Source organism: Octopus sinensis, linkage group LG10 (assembly GCF_006345805.1).
Source record: "Octopus sinensis linkage group LG10, ASM634580v1, whole genome shotgun sequence".
In the NCBI taxonomy this organism is placed as follows: Eukaryota; Metazoa; Mollusca; class Cephalopoda; order Octopoda; family Octopodidae; genus Octopus; species Octopus sinensis.
Genome location: NC_043006.1, coordinates 103,278,588 through 103,285,160, shown reverse-complemented (window position 1 = coordinate 103,285,160; position 6,573 = coordinate 103,278,588). Strand labels below are relative to the sequence as shown.

General features: G+C 37.4%; 1 long non-coding RNA gene across 1 annotated transcript in view; it reads left to right on the top strand.

Moving 5' to 3' along the window:
* The first annotated feature begins 4,216 nt into the window (after positions 1-4,216).
* Positions 4,217-6,573, top strand: part of LOC118764999 — a 10,616-nt gene continuing 8,259 nt past the window's right edge. The window contains exon 1 of the long non-coding RNA XR_005000844.1: positions 4,217-4,262. This is a non-coding gene — a long non-coding RNA (uncharacterized LOC118764999). The remainder of the gene's footprint in view (positions 4,263-6,573) is intronic.

Sequence of the window (6,573 nt, the reverse complement as noted above, 5' to 3'; positions counted from 1 at the left end):
ATCATCATCATCATCATCGTCGTCGTCGTCGTCGTCGTCATCATCACTATTATTAGCTGGCAGCGCGCTGGACGAAATGTTTAGCGGCATTTCATCCGTTTTCACTTTCTGAGTTCAGATTCCGCCGTTCATCCTTTTGCCATTCATCTTTTCAGGGTCGATAAAGTGAGTATCAGTGAAATACTTGGGTCGATGTAATCGATTATTCCCTTCTACCAAAGTTTCAGGCTCTGTGCCTTTAGTAGAAAGGATTATTACTATTATTGAGTGAGAGAGCAGCGTATGCCATCAAAGGGACACTGCGATACAAATAAACGAGGCCCAATATACACATCATGACTACCCGTCTGATAAGGGTACACCACACACATGCATCACAACCATATATGCGCGACATGGTGATCTCATATCAAGATAAACAGCACATGACCTTGCAGGTGGGGCCCTGTTAGAATTTTCTTTAGGTCGAGTAGCCCATCCCAATCAAAAGTTCCCTGAATAAGGTTTGTTTTAAGGATGTTGAATAAAACATCCATGTTTGCAGAGGTGATTTATACAAATCCCACAAAGTTCCTCTCGAGACATGGCTATTATGCTCCCCCACTACTTCTGCTCGTAATTAGAGATGCACATATTGTCAGCCACTGAGGGCCATGCTCAACTGGTTATGGCCAAACAACTGACATGCAAATCTGTGGTGTTGATCAGAATATTCGTTGTAGCCCATTTCTTATACCAAACCAAAATAATGTACATGATAACAATTCCAATGAGTTAGGATCAATAGACATGGAACCACTGCCTGGTATTGCATCAGGGCAGTTATTATTATTATTATTATTATTATTATTATTATTATTATTATTATTATTACTATTGTTATCATCATCATCATCATCATCATCATCATCAACAACATCATCATCATCATCATCATCATCATCATCATCATCATCATCATTATTATTATTATTATTATTACTATTATTATTATTATTAGTTTGACTTTTGCTTCGTATTTGTACAGGTTGACTCCAAGTCTCACCCAGAGACCTCAAGAGACAAAAAGTTAGAAGTTCTCGTTGGTTTTGTACATTATGTTGTTCTAGAGAATGTTTAAGAAAACATAAGAAAATTATGAGTTTCTTTTAAAGTTTGAGAATACATGGAGAATATTTTACGTAGAATATGGATAGTTCCCATGAGCATTTTGAGGTTTCCTGGTATCTGAGCTAGGTAGGAATCAACCCAATTTGCTATCATTCTTAGGACACCTATGACAACAGGTATTGTTTTAGTCTTGAAGTTATACATTTTCTCAATTTCTATTTCAAGATCTTTATACTTGCTCAGTTTTTGGTAGGTCTTGACAGATACATTTATATCGATTGGGACAGTCATATCAATGAGGAGGCATGATTTTTGTTAGAAGCCTTTCAATATAATGTCTGGCCTATTCGCATCTGTCTTTCTGTCAGTTCCAGAGGAGTGAGATTTAATCAAGCACTGGAGGTGGTTTGTGTTCTCACCAGTTTTTATCATGGGGTAGGTCCAGGTTTTTGCAAATTACCCAGTGAATATATTGTGGTGCTCTATTATGCCTGTTGAGATACTCTGTAGACGCAATTGTTGCAATCTTCAATTTTAATTACAGTTGTAAAAGTCCACGGCCACGCTCATTTCTTGGCAAGTAAAGTCTTCTAAACCTCTCTTAGGGTGGTGCAATCTATGTAATTTTCTTATTTTACTGTCAAAATTACATATTTCAGTAATTGACTAGTTAATGATATTGAAACTGCAAGTCATGACCGGATCGTTTCGATCCTGTTTCTTGCATTCAGCTCTGTCTTGAATATTGCCCTTACTCTGCGAAAACATTCTCTTTTGATCCTTTCCCTCATCACTGAATGTTTGATTCCGTCACCTTCAAATACCCTTAGGTATTTGTAGTTCTAACTCCTTTTTGACATTCTACTGGTCAAGATCAACGTTGGATGTTTTTGTCATTTTTCCTTTGATAAAGGTAGCTTTTGCACATTTATCGCGGCCAAATTGCATCCTGATATAATCACTGAATCATTCAACAATCGCTAATAAGCCCTCTAGTTGTTGGTCATTTTTTTCAAAGAGCTTTAAATCATCCATGTAAAAGAGATGATTTATATTTTCATCAAATGTTTTATAGCCGTATTGTACTTCATCGGGCAATTTCGAGAGAGGCATTAAGGCGAGACAAAAGAGGAGTGGTGATAGAAATTCATCCTGGATAATGCCACAAAATTCTTACATATCCAGCATTGAGAGATTCATTGTCACTGTTCAAATTCAGTGTGGTTCTCCATGATTTCATACTTACAGACAAGAAGTTTCGCAGAGTAGGTGCTATTTTATACATTTCCACACATTTCTTAATCCAGCTATGTGGTGGACTATCCAAAGATTTTTTTTGTAGTCTATTCCAGGCTATCGACAGGTTTTTGTGTCGTTTGTGACAATCTTCCAAGATCATCTTATTGATGAGTAGCTGATCTTTACAACCATCGGATCCTCGTTTACATCCTTTCTATTCATTACGGAATATACCACTTTCTATTAAAAAAACAAAACAACTATTGGTATATTCAGTCAGGACAGATATTAGTATTTTATACATTGTTGTTAAGCAGTTTACGGCTCTATAATTTTCTTCTTCTTCTTCTTCTTCTTCTTCTTCTTCTTCTTCTTCTTCTTCTTCTTCTTCTTCTTCTTCTTCTTCTTCTTCTTCTTCTTCTTCTTCTTCTTCCTCTCCTTCTTCTTCTATTTCTTGTTCTTCTTCTTCTTCCTCTCCTTCTTCTTCTTCTTCTTCTTCTTCTTTCTTCTTCTTCTCTTCTTCTTCTTCTTCTTCTTCTTCTTCTTCTTCTTCTTCTTCTCTTCTTCTTCTTCTTCTTCTTCTTGTTCTTCTTCTTCTTCCTCTTCTTCTTCTTCTTCTTCTTCTTCTTCCTCTCCTTCTTCTTCTTCTTCTTCTTATTATTATTATTATTATTATTATTATATTATTATTATTATTATTATTATTATTATTATTATCATTATTATTATTGTTATTATTATTATTATTATTATTATTATTATTATTATTATTGTTGTTGGTGTTGTTGTTGTTGATGACAACTTTGTATTCAAGTACGGTGTATCTTGAGAAGATCTGAAAGGATACCAAAATGTAATAAATCAATATGCTACTAACGAAAGAAAAAATCCGAATTCTTGACTTTCTAAAATTATTGCCAAATTCTTCATGACAGGTAAACAATCGTTTCATAAATATCTACCTGCGTTTCGATCTTCATCACAATCGATAGACATAGACAAGACTAATGAATGTGTCACAATGACTTATGTACAAGTATCCAGTATGGGCTTAAACAGTAACTCACATTTCAAGACCAATATATGACATCACATGTGGAGGCGCAATGGCCCAGTGGTTAGGGCAGCGGACTCGCGGTCATAGGATCGCGGTTTCGATTCGTTGTGAGTATTTAGTGAGCGAAAACACCTAAAGCTCCACGGGGCTCCGGCAGGGGATGTTGGTGATCCCTGCTGTACTCTTTCACCACAGCTTTCTCTCACTCTTACTTCCTGTTTCAGCTGTACCTGTATTTCAAAGAGCCGGCCTTGTCACTCTCTGTGTCACGCTGAATATCCCCGAGAACTACGTTAAGGGTACACGTGCCTGTGGAGTGCTCAGCCACTTACACGTTAATTTCACGAGCAGGCTGTTCCGTTGATTCGGATCAACCGGAACCCTCATCGTTGTAACCGACGGAGTGCTTCCAATATGACATCACAGAATCTATAGACGGTAGATGGGACGGTCATATTTGGCTTATTTGACACGGTTATCATCGGAGTTCTAGAACTCTCTTCGACCAGATATGACCGGATGGGGGATGGGTGTGTTAGCAACAGTCGACGACCATGCAACTGACCAATAGGGGCTCAATCCGAATTGTACGTCCATCGTCTATGTCATTCACGTAGGTTTACGAGGTCAGTTTTGAGTAGAATTAAACAAACAGGAGTGGCTGTGTGGTAAGTAGTTTGTTAACCAACCACATGGTTCCGGGTTCAGTCCCACTGCGTGGCATCTTGGGCAAGTGTCTTCTGCTACAGCCCCGGGCCGACCAAAGCCTTGTGAGTGGATTTGATAGACGGAAACTGAAAGAAGCCTGTCGTATATATATATATATATATATATATATATATATATATATATGTGTGTGTGTGTGTGTGTGTGTGTGTGTGTGTGTGTGTTTGTGTGTATGTGTGTGTGTGTGTGTTTCTGTGTCTGTGTTTGTCCCTCTAGCATTGTTTGACAACCGATGCTGGTGTGTTGACGTCCCCGTCACTTAGCGGTTCGGCAAAAGAGTCCGATGGAATAAGTACTGGGATTACAAAGAATAAGTCCCGGGGTCGATTTGCTCGACTAAAGGCGGTGCTCCAGCATGGCCGCAGTTAAATGACTGAATCAAGTAAAAGAGTAAAGAGAGTAAGAGTAAACCAGCGACTATGCGTGTCTTGTTACCTGGTCGTCAGACAACATCTGACTTGGGTCACATGTAACTATTCGTTAACAGCTGATATGTGACTACAATACACAACGAAATTCACAAAAGGTCGTTTAGATTATCGGGAATTCCTGCATTTTCGGCGAGCTGGCAGAAACGTTAGCATGCCGGGCGAAATGCGTAGCCGTATTTCGTCTGCCGTTTAGTTCCGAGTTCAAATTCCGCCGAGGTCGACTTTGCCTTTCATCCTTTCGGGGTCGATTAAATAAGTACCAGTTACGCACTGGGGTCGATATAATCTACTTAATCCGTTCGTCTGTCCTTGTTTGTCCTCTCTGTGTTTAGCCCCTTGTGGGTAGTAAAGAAATAGGTTTTAGGTACTTCATAAAATAAATTTGGCTTCAAGCTCGAGTTGAAACAGTTACAAGCTAGACTTCCCTACCTCTTTTTTCATGTCTGATATGTGACACAACCGTCAATTGTTGAAAAGTTGCCGACTGAAAATTTTGTTTATGGTTTTTAATCAAAGACAAAAGCAGAAGCAAGAAATAAAATATCAACTGATTGATTGAAATGATAATACACGTCATTTTCAATAGTTGCAGCCATTGTTGACGTTATCTACGATTGCAATTACTAATCTTGACAGTTGACTTTTAACAACTTCATATATCTCTAAACATGTGTTCCATTACAAAGAATAAAATACACTAGGTACACTCAGAGAGTTAGACAAAAACATCATCAGACACGCACTTCCCATACTCTCCTACGTACATATACATATACATACATGTGTGTATGTGTGTGTATTTGTAAGTGAATATTTATATTCCCTCTCTCTGTCTCTTTCTCTTTCTTCCTCTCCTCTCTCTACCCCCCCTCTCTCTCTCTATATATATATATATATATATATATATATATAGGTATATAGATATCGATACAGATACACACACATATACACACATGCACATACACGCACAATTATTTATCATCTATGTATATGGATGTGTGTGTATGTCTGTGTATGCGCACAAAATCGTACATTTGCATGCATTATACATACGTCTACATACATATAATATATATATAAATATGTGTGCGCATTTATATTTATATATACATACATGTATATATATATATATATATATGTATATATAAATATAAGTATGTATGTATTTACATATATTTCTGTGTATGAGAGAGAGAAAGAAAGAAAGAAAGAAAGAAAGAAAGACTGTGTATGCATATATATATTTATGTACATTTTCTCTACGAACTAGACTAGACATACCCTGTTAGACTGTCTTTTGTTTTACTACTATGAACGAAATCATCTTTTAAGATCTGTTCTATCCTAAAGTCATTATACATCAAATCGTATTATACATCACAGTCCATTATGTTTCAAATCTTATATACCAATCTCATTATGTCTTCAGTCTTACTACATATATATATCAAGAACATTATATTTTAAGTCTCATTTTTTATTTGATGTCTGATTAGGTAACAAAGTTGCTTGTATCAAGTTTTTTTTTAATATAAATTTGACCTGATTTTAAACAATATTATATATTGCTGTTGTTGTTGTTGCTGTTAAGGCGGCGAGCTGGCAGAAACGTTAGCACGCCGGGCGAAATGCGTAGCCGTATTTCGTCTGCCGTTACGTTCTGAGTTCAAATTCCGCCGAGGTCGACTTTGCCTTTCATCCTCTCAGGGTCGATAAATTAGGTACCAGTTACACACAGGGGTTGATGTAATCGACTTAATCCATTTGTCTGTCCTTGTTTGTCCTCTCTGTGTATAGCCCCTTGTGGGCAGTAAAGAAATAGGTATTTCGTCTGCCGTTACGTTCTGAGTTTACAATCCACTGAGGTAATCCTTGGCTTCTATCCCTTCGGGGTCAATAAAATTAGTACCAGTTTGCTACAATCATTTGCCAAGACACACCCATTGTCCTGGGGTAAGTGAAGGATAAGAGATGTTACAGTATGACCGAAAGCTTGGGGAGAGGAAGTAG